The following is a 15,048-nucleotide window of genomic DNA, read 5'->3' as shown; positions in this document are numbered from 1 at the left end:
ATCTATAGACTTTTAAAAGAGTAATAATATTTAGCAAGATTGTACTAGAATAACTGTATTCGACTACGAGTGATTCCTTCATTAATATTATTCTAATTTCAATCTATTTTTAAATTAATATTCTAGTGTAACTAGGAGTTACACAACCATTTACAGACATTTTATTTATTCTTCTACATATATTTCATAAAAACATGTGGCATCGCTGCCTGGCACTACATTCGTTGTGGGTTATTATCATACGTGGCAATTGCAGGGTTATTGCTAAAACTCCACGCTAAGAAACCTGCTTGGTGAAGGTTTGAACATATTATGCATAGAGCATTCGCCTTAACTCTTTAATGCTGACATTCCACGCGCAAATGCCCTTCTGCTGGCTCTTAACTGTAGAGTAAGCACAATTTACAGTAAGTCCAAAAACTATTTGTTATCCGATTTGGCCCTTAATTTACTTTATTTGTACATTCCATACTATAAAGTGGCCTATTTCTAAAAATATTCAGCAAGACGAATGCATTTTGATCCCACTATACATATGTGTAATGAAATATTCAATAATCAGGGCCGGTGGGTAATGTGAGTAGTAAAGGTAGTACTATCCACTTGAAAATAGTAGAGTTGGTAATTACCCACTCGAAACTTTGGAACAAACCTAACAATTGAATTTTGCCACGCATGTGTCTCGGGTGCACGTTTGAAATTTTCGAGGTATGATCAAGATTCCATTTACACAAACGCGTCGCAAGTGATTTATGTGAATGTAATCCAAGCGTATGTAGAGGTAGATGGGTAAAATACACCCCTAAGAAAATATAATCTTAACTTAGCTGTAGACTATCAATTGTGAGAATTTATTTAATGATATCATTTAGCCAACATGTTACTCTGAAATCACAATCGCTTTGCAAAATATTCAGGAACATGAAAAATATTCAATTTTTCAAAATCATTATAAATTACTCTTTGAAAAATGGGCAGGGCAAAACGCACCTGTGCAGGGGTAAAATGCATAACAACGGGGCACAAGACATCATAACAAATATCGAAATAGCTGATTTTAATGCGGAAGGTAGCAAAAATTGCAGCATTCGAATTAACAGCCTATGTGTATTCTACTTCACTTCGGTTATGTTTCTGACAGTACCTACCCATTTTTTTATATTTTGTCAACAAAAACCTAAAGAGAAAAGAAACATTCAGAATGTCATTGCATGATGGAGAACTTATCAATAAAAGTTTTTCTAACGATAACTTTGTTATTTCATAGGGTAAGGTGGGGTAAACCCGCGACCTAGTAAACTGTTTTGGCTGTAAAATGCTCATTTTACATCGGATCAAGTCGTTTTGTATAACAAATTAAAGGTTGAACGTCTGGGCAACTTTCTATGTATAGTATTTTATTCATACCTCTGGAAAATTTTGAGATGCAAGCGTTTTAGGAAAACATTTTTCTGTTTTCAAAAATGGTGGGGTGAACCCGACGCCTGTTTTTGGTTGATTTAGTTCAGATATTACAGATATATTATATTAGTTTTATTGGACTAAATTCATCTATACACTTTTTAGGACTTAAATTAATGAATTTAAATCCACTTACATTTTTTGTGCAATCACTTTACTGCCCGTGGAAGCATATTCGTCCCATGTTACAAAATGCATAAACGAGATAAACGCGATTAAAGTTGTAACTCCTTTTCGACAAATATTCCTACATAAAGCTATATTTTAAGCTTTTCTGCATTAAAAAGAACATAGGCTCGTACATTTCATTGAAATTTGGTGAAAATATTTATGTATTCTAATTTGGACGTAAACAAAACGCAGTGGGACAGTTATGCTGCTCAATCTAACCCAACTTTGAATAATGTACGCATATTTGTCCCACAGTGACATTGTTTTGATTTCGACGCGCTTCGCTGCAGTGACTAGCAAAAAATATCAAAATGTCAGCCATGGGTTTACTCCGGATGTACGGATCCAGCGAAGATAATTCGGATGAAGAAGAATTTTATGGATTTGATCAGTGTTTCGAAAAACGTTTTCCGGTTCATTACAATATGACGGAAGTGAGTGTTAGTAACCACCGTAAAAATGTTGCTTCTGGTAAGCGGGCAGGACCATGATTTCGATTCCGATGGCAGTTTTTTCTTTCTCCCCGCGGAAAATAGAACCAAGAAACAGACAAAAAGGAGATCCGAAGAACAGTTTCAACACAAAAACGACGAGTGGCTCACAGTATAATCCAGGGTCGTGCGGCTGTCGTAAGCAGTGCTATAACCTTTTGTCGCAAGATGACAGAATGAAAGTACACGAAACGTATTGGAGTCTTGATACCGTCGGTCAGAGAGCTTTTATTCGCGAATATGCACACAGCGTACCAATGAAACGACGGAGAAACCGGAATGCTGCAAAGAAAATGATCAAGAAACAGTCATATGTTTGCACTTTGCCAGCTGCAAGTGGTGACCCAGTATCAGTCTACCGGAAGTTGGCTTTGGAGAGCATTGTGGGTAAACTATTTGAGCAGATTTGTGTTAAATATTGTGGTGATTAATTATTTCGAATTACAGTAACGTCATTTATCGAGCTCTAATGGATCAAGGCGAAGGTCCGCGACAATACAAGCGAGGAAAGTATGAACGGAAATTGCATGAACGTGAGGCAATCAAATCACACATTTTGAGCTATGGACCAACAATTTCGCACTATCGCCAAGTACATGCACCGAACCGTCTGTATTTACCTTCAGATCTTACGGAAAAATCGATGCATGAACATTTTCAAACTACACATAAAGTGAAGACCAGCTACTCCTTGTACTGTCGTGTCCTAAAAAATGAATACCTGTGAAGCTTGAGGCATGAACAGTGCGAAACGTGTGTGATTGCTGATGAACATAAACGAAACTCCGGTCACATGGACATAGAGGAGAAGTGTGACTTATGCTCAAAATACACTAACCATTTAGAGCTAGCTAACGCATCGCGAGCGGCATATCGCTTGGACGGCGACTCTGCAGTTGATTTACAGAAGGTAATTATGAACATCTCTATCGTTATCCTTACTTAACCCATTATTGCCCAACCTACTATATATAGTAGGTGATAAGGATAACTCCTGTTACTCATTCAATAACGCAGAACAGACATTATCAATGAGTTAATATTGTTCATATACTCTTGCAGAAAGCGTTTAGAGAAGTTAGAATGGTTAAACCGGTGTTTATGTCTTCTTTTTATTCAATTTTCCCTTAAGGGGTTACACATTTTTGTCAGGATTAAAAAAATCGAATTTTTGATAATTAGATATTCTGAAACTATATACGCTGAGGAAAATTTTCTCAAAATTTCATTAAGATCGGAATACTACAACTTGAGTTACATCTCTTCATAGACCGCTACCCATTGACCACTCGTAGGCGGTGCGTAGTGTTTGATATGCTAGGCTATTAAGCCGTATGAATAAAAACTAGCATTTGCTCAGCTTTTCAAGATTCGAGCAGTCGAGCAGCTGTGCTGAGCATTTGCTCAACTTGGTATGAATAAAACTTTGCTTTGACAGTTGCTTTCTCAGTTTGAGCGTTTGCTTTTCGAACATCTAATTCCGTATGAATAAAGTGATAAATCTTGAGTAAATGCTCAGCGAATGCTAAGCAAAAGATTGATTCTTCTGAGCATGCTCGGTAGCATGCTAGATTGAATATATGATTTTTATTTTGTTGAAAGTGAATGATTTAGTATTTTTATTGGGTGCTAATTCTTTTTAGATTTCTTATTTGGATACTTTTGGAGTCAAATGAACTGAGTATTTTTTTAATTCTTATTCATGAATAATAAAAATTAACTTCTGTATGGGACCAATCTTGAATTGTTCCTTAACTTGTAGAGCTGGTTAAAACACATACTGAAGCATTGAGAACTGGCCAAATTTTCCTGTGGGTTTGTGAACCGGTCTAAAGAGACAAACAATGGATCCTTATTAGGTGCGTTGGAAAATTGACTCTAGGAATGGCAAAGTCAATGCAAGTACCTGAACGGTGCTCCAGTTTGTGGTCCGGATTGGATTATACCGGATTGTGGTCCCAAGGAATGATATTTCTTAAAACGCGAACCATATCATGCAACAGGCCCAATAACATTTACTGGGCTTCATGGACGACTTGGAAACCCTCTATAGGATAGAGTCTATACTGAAACTCTCATAGACTGCTAGTGAATTTCAATTTGATTCGATTTCCGGTTCCGAAGTTACGAGCTGATGAAAATTCCAATATAAAATGATACCACCATGAATCTTGTCAAAATTTTCTTTTGCAGATGTGGGTTACTGGAAATTATCTATATTACTTTCAAGGGTTTTGCTACGACCAGCAGATTTAGGATTTCCGAGTAATGTAGCCAAGTTTCTGAATTAAAGGCGCAATAATTTTTCAGAGATGACTAGAAGATTTGCACAAACTGCCGCTCATATGAAAGGTGCAATATACCCATTGGATAGGATTACTGGTTCCGTAGCATCGTAATCATCTGTTTCTTATATAAACACCTGTTTTAATCAACCTAGCGGTGCAATTGTGCCTTTTTCAATCATGAACACTAGGATTTCATTGTTGTTTATATTCTTTGTAAACCTTAAAATGTATACATTACATTTTTAATATACATGACAAGACAACTATATACAAGAAAAGAAATCAGTATTCGATTTCTAAAACTTTGTAAAAGAAAAAGGGACAAATCGAAAACTTGAAGCATCGTCTTGATCAGCAGCTGGGAGAGCAAGGGTAATGTTCACACCATGCGTAGGAAGTATACTTTATGCCCAAATAGTCTTAACATCAAAAATTGTTTGCGAAAATTTTTGGAAGCAGCCACGATAATATTGAATTAAAAAAATCTGTTCTAATCCACCTAGTGGTGCGATTGAATTTTTCTCATTTATCCGAACTATGATTCATTCATTAGCCTGTTATATTCAATATAATTGTGGAAATATCTACTACATTTAAAGTATGTCTGCGTCAGCTTTCGTAGGTAGTCAACGCTGACACACTCTAAACAAAAAAATGTAATATTTAATTAGCTTAATCAGCATGAGTTCAATGTCATTTTTATGCGATCAAATTTTGAAATTATGTGGGCATGGATTTGAAAAGGAAGCGGCCGGAGGATTAGCAGAGTAAGCATGGAGAATGCGTTAGAAATTCTTCATCTTATTTCGGTACACGGGGTGAATGAAGGGTATGCGGGTGTGATGGTGAACCAAGTGGGGGGGGGGGGGTGTAGGTGATGAAGGATGGAGGTGTAAGGGCAAGGGGGGGGGGGGGTGGCGACGCAATACTCAACTGCATGTTTGGCCTTGGTTTGAGAAAATCGGTTCAGTCATCACTGAAGAACTGATGTGACCTTAATTTGGAATATGCAGAGCCGTAGCTATTCTGTTTTGCGTGAGGGGACAAATTTTTTGATTAAACTTAAGGTATATTTAAAGCAAGGGACTGGAAGAAAAATTATTTATAATTATCAGAGCCACAGTACTCAAGACGATTCTGACTCCTGCGGTAGAACACAAAGGGTTACGTCGTCAGCAAACTCTAAGCTTGCTCATATGACCTTCTCCACGCTGATCTAAACTTTCTTCCTTCATCGTCTCGCTCGTTACTAGATAAATACAAGAAAGACCAACCTCTTGGTCGGCAGCTACTGCGTGGTTTGACGCTTAGACGCGAGGAAAAATAAGCAGGCGAAGAAATCGACAAGATGTCAGCTGTCTCCGTCGAAACCAGTGATGTACGCGAGAGTACGCAGTATCTTAGAAATTGGGCGTTACGCGAACCCCGTTTATCGTCGGTCACCCGTGGTACCACAATTCTCATCCCCAAGGACAAACCAATTACCTGTCTAACAAGTCTGCACAAGATCATGAGCACCTTCACCACTACACACGTAAGGGCCCACTATGAGAAGAATAGCATCCTGACAGAGGAGCAGAAGGGATGTTAGAAAAACATATAAGACTGAAAAGATCAAGCCATCCTCGATGCAGTCATTGTTGGAGAAGTAGTGTGTAACCAACGGAACCTTAGTATGGCCTATATCGATTACAAGAAGACATTCAACTCCATACCGCACTCGCTCCTCATCAAGATATTAAAGATTTATAAAGTTGATCCTGTAGTCTAAGGTTCCTACGGCAGGTGATGCAGAGAGTAACAATAAACAGAAGTGGAAAAGACGTGTTGCGGTCTAGAATGCTTCGCATCTTGAGGGGGACCTTCCAAGACGATTCTTTTATCCCACTCAGTAGGACACATCAATGACTGTCACCGCATGACTATCAGATAAGGTATACAGAAAGCTCACCGGAAGAGACGTTCCATACTTTCTACGTGGACGATATCAAGATCTATGCTAACTCGACAGAACGATTGGGTGTAGTCATCAAACTAGCCGAAAGAATTAGTGGCGACATGGGCAGAGCGTTTGGCCTAGAGAAATGCCGATCTGTTCAGCTACTATCAGGGCGATTGGTCGAGACTGGAGATTGCGAGATCAACGAAGGTGAGATGATTCGGGACACGATTATATCGGATTCCTGCAGCTCTCCGGAATTCGCCACACCGACATCAAGCTTAAGCTCCGAAATAACGTTCTTGAGCCAAGTGAACTGCATCTTGAAGTCTTTCCTGAACGCGGGGAATAAAGTCAGAGCAATCAATACGTTTGCTGTCCCCGTGTTAACCTATAGTTTCGGCGTCATCAAATAGAGCTGGTCAGTTCAGCTCTGGAAAATCTCGAGAGAAAATTGAGGTAGGCGTTTAGAACCAGCGGAAAAGCGGCATTCTCAGCCGACACTGGAAAGATTCACATTGCTACGGGATGAAGGAGGACAAGCAATAGTCGACATCCAGGCAATATGTGTAGCGCAGGTGCTACGGCTGCGAGAATACAGCCGACATGGAGTATATCAAGCAGTTTGTGCTGCGGACCGCAAAAATGCAATTTGCAGACTACGGAGGAGAAGATTGCAGAGTGGAAGTAGATAGGTGTGCACGGTGCCCATCTACACCAGTTGGAATAGCCGTACATCGAAAAGACTGCATCTATTTTTTTAACAACTTGTGTTCCCATTCGGACCTTCGTTGTGCAATTTTCGATATTATGACAGATCGTCTAGGCGCGGTGTTTCATGAAACGCGGCCATTTGCGGCGATGAAATTTCGGTTCGATACTAATTAACACAGTATAAACTATACAAATAGATCTCTTGCTTTTTATTTGATTAATCTTTTATTTCTTATGGCGCAAAACGCGTGAGGGGGCAAAGCCCCTCTTGCCCCTTAGGTTGCTACGGCTCTGGGAATATACCCGGAATCCGGGGCCTCCGGAATCGTCGATGGTTGACAATATATTCATAGAATGTTTGGTTAGCAATCAGTGATCTAGATCTGCGATTAGATGTAATTTGGTGACCATTTCAATAGTTTTTAGCCTCTGTGGTATTACGATTGTAACGGTTTATGTGGGAAATTCCTGTGTAACCATACTAACCAACCTATAGCTTCGGAACCAAGAGTCAAAATCGAATGAAATTTATTAGCAGTCAATGGGATTACTGTATCTTTCATTTGAAATCAAGTTTGTAAAAATCGGTCATGAATTCACTGGGAAATAGGTGCGATATTAGCATAGGAACTTGGCGAGTTCCACGGGGGCATCATGAGCCGTCATAGGTGGCCAATGGGGTCAAAGCTACTTCGACTGATCATTAGTGATCTAGACTCTCAAATCCATGTAATGTTGCACCTATTTTAATACGTATTACATCATTTGGACATCATGGTGGTACCAGTTTATTTGTGAATTTGCTGTGTGACCGCACTCTTCAACCCGTGACTCCGCAACCAGAAATCGGATCAACTTAAAATTCAATAGTAGCTTATGAGAGCGTTATACCTTTCATTTAAAACTAATCGATTCAGCGATCTCTGAGAAAATGGTGAGAGTTTAAATGACAAACACACATATATACACAATCAGGCATTTTACGATCTCGGCGAACTGAATCGAATGGTATATGACACTCGGCCCTCCGGGCCTTGGTTTAAAAGTCGATTTTTACAGTTATTGCATAGCCTTTCTTTATATGAGAAAGGCAAAAAGTGAGGTAAGGAGCTTTGAATCCATTGTTTCAAAAATCAGGGGCCATATGCGAGAACCTGGAGAAGCAGGGAGGCTGGTCAAAATTGACCTGGCTAGGTCAATCACCCGATCCAAATGCCACCGAGTTTTTTTGGGAGGCATTGGATTGTCATACTAAGCATTTTTCGCAGTGTTTACAAGAATGTCCGAGCAATATAAAAGAAGAAACTCTTAATAAGATCATCGATCATATGTCAAAGGTGTACTGATGTAGTATATTTTTAGGAAACTAAAGTATAAATAAGCCACGGACAAAACAAGTTTTTGCCTCTTTAGAATGAATCATTCAAATTTAACGTTAGAAATAAAAATGATATGAGACCTTTTCACAACATTTTCAGGTTCATCCAGCCTATTCACGTGGTATTAATTGGATGTCCAAGTGATTCCAAGATTTTCGGGATTGGTTCACTTTATTCTTTGGGGAAAATTTCTACGTTCGAAATTTTTCAAACACACGAGCATGATGTAGTGACAAAGTCCTTCTATTCTACTTAGTTAAAGGAAAGAGGTTTTACTAGATATTTCGTCACAAAATGCTCAAGTTCAAAATCAAAATGATTGGCGACCTGGCCATGATCTGATGAACTGAGGAACTTTGCTATGCAATGACAAAATTTCCAATCAAACGTTTTTTTTCCGACGAGAGCCTTCCACCACAACATGTCTCTGCCACTGCTAATCTCACTCCTTCTCTAGGACATCAACTCCATCAACCGAATTTGCGTTGATAACGCTGCCATTCTTGCAGCAAATTCCAAGCTAGTTCTCCGGGCCCAGATGGCGTTCCCTCGATTTTCATCAAAAAGTGCATCAGCGGGCTTCTTGAACCACTTCGGTTAATTGATCAAAACATTTGACGTTATAATGTATCATTTCAATGACATTCTGTAATTTTTCTATGCAAAAATATGGAACTCGGTGACGAAGCTTTTTGTAAAACGTTTCTGGAACAAACACGATATATACAGTGTTAACTGCCATTCAAAAACTGTTTACCCGATTTATTTCAAACTTCGCATACCCATTCTATGTATAAAATACCCAACCTCTACGTTGAGTCTTCAAGATAATTTTTCAATTAAGAGGGGGGTTTTAATTAAATTAACTTGACGAAACTTTTCGTGAAAAATTTCAATTCCGCCACTTATGAGTAAAAAACCCCCTTAATTGATGAATGACAGTAAACAGTATTAAGGGCTGTCTATCTGCACCATTCTTCGCTACATCCGGCATCCCACAAGAAAATTATCTCGGTCCAGTAATATTCCTCCTCTACTTTCATGACGTCAATATCAAATTATAGGGACACCGCCTTTCTTTCGCCGATGATATGAAATTTTTTCGACAAATACGGAATAAAACTGATGCCTTCAACCTGATGAGAAACACGATAATATTTTGGCTTATATTTTTTATCCTGAAATGTAATTAGTTTAAGCAATCACCACTGGGGCCAAGGTCTATTGGTGAAGATGCAACAAATAAACAAATAAACTAGCGCTACGTGATGACAAAGTTCCGAATCAAACAGTTCTTGTTCACAACTTCGATGAGGATCACCAGATGAAACAAGTGCAAAAATGTAATATTTTACACCAACGTCACCTGGTGGCATAGTTTCAACTTAAAGCGATTGACATTTGGCCGTTACTACTACTATTACACAGAGAACTCTTTGCACACATCAAGGACAAACTGATAGGAGTGAGTTCTGTGAAAACTGAAAAATCTGCGTCAAGTACCTCAATCTAAACCATCAATACAAATAGTGAGAGTAGTAGCTAAACAAGCACGGAGGGTTCATACTTGCGACCAGTGAAAGCAAGAAGTTAGAATCTGACCTGATCGCGAACATCATATCAGTAATCAAGAAGATGACACGGGCGTGCACAACGACGAGAGAGACATGAACGACCCTCAAGATTCAGTTGGCAACAAATATTCCACCGCCGCGAAAAAAATCTCATTGTAATTTAATTATACAAAGACCCTATTGGTGTAAGGAATCTTTCTTGTTTGTGTTACTAAACGGCGCCTTTGAATTCGATAAATTTTGTTATCTCCCGACCAATAATTTTATTTATTTAATTTCTTCCATATTTCTATTGAAACTACAAATCTTTTTTCTGTGTGTAGGTATAATGTATAATAACAATGTTATTGGTATTTCCAAACTTTTATTGAACATAATCTAGCTATGGAATCTGTGTTCACGAATCAAAAAGGCTTAATTGTACACTGTGTGGATTAAGTCTATTTTTTCATTGGTAATATGATCCCTATCCGGAATATTGAACTGCAAATACCTTCCTGCTCGTCGTACGAATGACACGGAAAATGTCATACATAATTTTCACAGATGGCCTTTTAGATTTAAACAAAGTGTCTTCCAAATGTAAGTTATAATTTCCAATCAGCTGGTGTGGACTAACGGTTCCGCAGGTTTGGGTTGATAACAGCGGTCACATTGTAGGTCTAGGTCACAAGCAAATAAAAAACTCTTGGCCACATTGGCCGGCATCAGCGATTCTGGAAGCGCCGGAAAAACCAACCATATTCCTAACTCCCTAGCCGAGGGTCCACTACTACGAGAGAATCGGTAGTTGTAACTTTTTTCACCGATAAACATCAGATCTGTTCTAATTACTGCCGCTACACTACGACTGATAGAGTCACCACAGAGCTCCATCCAAGGCTCCACCTATGTTAGACGTAATAAGAACTATTAAATGAACTAACCATAACTATTAAATATTCGTTAGCCATTTGATTAATCTTTTTAATTCCACTAAAATGGTTTTTATTCTTGATGCAACCGCGGTTGTGACAAATGAATGACTGAGTAAAAGGTATATTCGAATTTCGAACTTACTTCAGTCTAATCTGAGCAAAGTAAGTTTTTATTCATACCAAGTTGAGCAAATGCTCTGAGAGTTTACTTTGCTTAGATTCGAGCAGAGCAAACTTGTTGTGAGCAAATGCTAGTTTTTATTCATACGGCTTATTGACTCGCTGCACCGACAGTAAAACTTGATTATCTCGGAGTTGTATTTTATTTAAAAGTTCATTTGCGGCGATCACGATATCTCAGGAACCAAATAATCGATCAATCTGAAATTTTCACTGGTTGTTCCTTATTGTATCAGCTACTTTGAGTACAAAATAATTTTACTGGAATGACCACATTATTTTTTTCCGACCGGAAAACTCAATTTGTGATACGCGTGAAAAATAAGTTGGGCAATAATGGGTTAATATGGTTTCAAAATTGCAGGTTATAGAATTACCTCGGCTGGAGAGTTTAAAAACAGTTATATTTTCTCAACATCTGCTAGCCTTTAACGGAACCTTTGCACCGGTGGGGGCATGTGCAAAGCATAATCCGGTTGTCGCTTGCATCTGGAATGAATCTGTCGCTGGTCGGACGTCTAATGATATTTTGAGCTGTTTCCACAGCGTTATTCTAAAGTACAGAACATTGGAAAAAATAACATTTTGGTTAGACAATTGTTCTTCCCAGAACAAAATTTGGAATTTATTCCAACACATCATCCTACTTCTTAATATGGATGAAATGGAACTCAAAGAAATTGTTCTGAAATACTTTGAACCTGGGCATGCATTTATGGCAGCGAATAGCTTTCTCGCCGCAATAGAAACTGCACTGCGCCACGACAAGGTCATCACATACCAAGATTTTCAAAGGGTCGTCGCAAAAGCCAAAAAGAAAGTTGATGTTATAGATAAGAAGGCTAACGATTTTTTTCAAAACAAATTGTCTGTTTCCCAATATACACTTAACATGTGCAAGCCTAGACCGTACATTGAAAATATGAGAAAAATAATTTTCAAGAGAGGTACGTTCAAAATTGGATATTCTAACCATCTTGCTAGCACGCAACTCGAATATTGTTTGCTGTTTTCAAAAAAATAGTCTCGAGTGGTTTTGCTCTAGAACAACATCTAAGTCGACAAAAGACTCCTCGTGGCATAGAAAAGGAGAGAAAAAACGCTTTACTAGCAACCGTCCTACCAGTCATAGCCGAGAACAAACAGATCTTGTATAAAAAAATTTACAACGTCAGATGAAGATGGTATCATACGTCTAGACGGGCGCATAGGAGCGGCTAAAGGGGCATCTTGGAGTGCATAGTATCCAGTGATGCTTCCAAAAACTCACGAGTCAAGTCTTCCTGTCAACGATTACCATCGCAACTTCCTTTACGGAAACTCGAAGACGGTGTTCAACGAAGTGCGGCAACAATTTTATATACCAAGGCTTCGTGTTCTCATCAAAAAGGTGGCAAAAGGATGCCAATGGTGTAAGGTTCAGAAAGCACGTGCAGCTATTCCACGAATGGCACAATTGCCTGCAGTTAGCTTATTGTCCTGGGTACGCCCGTTTAGTTTCGTCGGCCTTGACTATTTTGAACCAATCCTGGTAAAAGTCAGAAGGTCTAACGAGGGATCCCGGGAAATTGTGTTTTCCCGTTCCCGGGATTCGGGAATCCCGGAAAAAAAAATTAATTTAATGCAAATAACTTACCTCCTACACTTAGAGTGGGTAGTAATTGTAAATTATACTTTTTCAGCTGGTTCGCAGATCAATTGGGCGATATATCTTTGAACTCGGTAATATGCAGACATTTTTTTGTGATTTTTTAAGGTCCATACTTTACGCAAGTCATTGCTAAAGAATGTTCATGTTTTCATGCCAAAATCGACAAATTCGCCGACTATTTCCGCGAAGCCTTTCATTACAGTAGCTTTAGTGGTGCGCATGATATCTCCGCAACCGATGAACCAATTGTTGGATTTTTGAATAGTTATTTCTTATTTTAATAACTAGATCTTCAACGAAAGTGTTTTCAAATAGATATTAGATACGGAAATTGGGTTTATTTCTTTAAAAAATCGATCGTGCCTAACGCAAACGCTATTTAACCCTCCGGAAGTTGCGCAAATGGCCCGCTGAACGTGCAGCCGCTGGTGCGCTAAGGCGATTTCGCTAGATTTTCAGAGCAGCGTGCACTCAGTGCACTAGCGCGACTTCCGGAAGGTTAAAATAAGGAAATTTTCCAGGACATCTGCAGTAATATTTGGTCCGTTCATCGAATACATATTTCGTCCAATGTAATTGGATTTTTTGTTTTGATTATAGAGGTTTCAACCTTACTGATTCGCCATTTTTCGGATTAGAGAAATATGTTTTTGAAAAATCTTCAACCCTATGCGCGGGGTTGGGATTAGAACCCAGGTGAGCTGCGTACAAGGCAATCGATTTACCAACTACGCTATGCCCGTCCCCCAAATGTAATTGAAATACATATTTACAATTTTATTATATGAATTATGCATACAATTTTGCATTTCGGGATATTTAAATTTGTATGAAGAGAAGTACAGAACGCCGTATCCGTCTAATATCATGCATATCCAAACTATATTAATGTCGCTTTCCAGGATGCAGTATGTTTGAATTGCCTTAAGATTCAGATACTCGCGCTCGACAGGAGATCGATAGTAGACTTGACTCACCGCTGCGTAATTCGTAATCTGCTTTATTTTGATCCAATCTTAATTCGGAGTGATGCTGATCCAACTGTGCCGGAAATATATCACGCTTTTTCACTTGATCGCGCAGCTAAATCGTTTCAATTAAGGTAGCGAAAGAAGATGCTTTGCATTAAATCGATCCCATCCCATAGAAATGCTCTGCAACGAATTCCAATTTTGAACAGGAACTTCATCAGCTGCATTCAGGATATTGTCCCAATCGTAATCGTAATTACCAGAATTTAGGTTATCCAAGAAAAATAATTCAAAGCAAATTGATATTATGTAAACTGAGTGACGAGTTATCAAATGATTCAATGCTGTGTAAATAAAATCGACATCTACTGACAACTATTTGAAGACAGATATACATGCAATTAATCAGATATGAAAACTAAGTTATTCTTTTATTTTCAAGAAAGCAAGCCATTTTTTTATTTTTCTTATGAATTTTAGGGATCCCGGGATTACCCGGGAAATGTTTTATTTATTTCCCGAATCACGGGAAGCCGAAAACCTTCGGGAAATGGAAGCTCTAGCCCGGAGGAACGGTTGAATACGTGGCCGAAGCCATTTTTTGTAGTGAACTTGAAAATGCAAAAAAATGAAATTCGACCAAAGTGGCGCTTACGTCACTTTTTCATACAAGGGCAACATACAAACGGAGAAAAATAGATTTTACCAGCTAACTTCTATCGCTAACTAGCCCCGGGCTCCCCTAAAGCCAAAATTAACTAAACCTTCAAATCGTAAACGTAGATGTATAGAGCCCAACGTACCGGGGTACAGGTCGCTGATATTTTTTACTTTACTTTTTCGCCACACAACTCAAACTTCTTAGGCTAGAATAGGAGTGGTATAATCCTTTTGAGCCTGATATTGGGTACTGATTCGGTCTCGGAACCAATTCCCACCACCAAACGCGGCCCTCGACTCTAACTCACCGCAGCCAGCGGGTTGAATGGGAACGCCGAAGCAAGAGTTTTAATGCGCCTGCATTAAGCCTCTTGAAATCAATTTGCAATTTATTGTCTGGTTTTCAACATTTTCTTTCATTTTTTCCTCTCATTGCGCGCTATTATTCTCGCTCAAGTGTCACTCTGACGAGTCCCTCTGCATGGGCCCTGAATAACATGCATTCGCTTATAATTCACGTCACATTGCACGCTACCTATTTGATTCATTCGGTAAAAATCTCCAGCCATTATGTGCATTTTGGCCGGAAAGCAGCGCCCCGAAACGAACCTATTCATCGATAAATGCAGTCATAAATAGGAGAAAAAATAGA

This window comes from Topomyia yanbarensis, chromosome 1, assembly GCF_030247195.1.
Source record: "Topomyia yanbarensis strain Yona2022 chromosome 1, ASM3024719v1, whole genome shotgun sequence".
Lineage (NCBI taxonomy): Eukaryota > Metazoa > Arthropoda > Insecta > Diptera > Culicidae > Topomyia > Topomyia yanbarensis.
The sequence above is the reverse complement of the archived record's forward strand: the minus strand, read 5'-3'. Positions refer to the sequence as shown.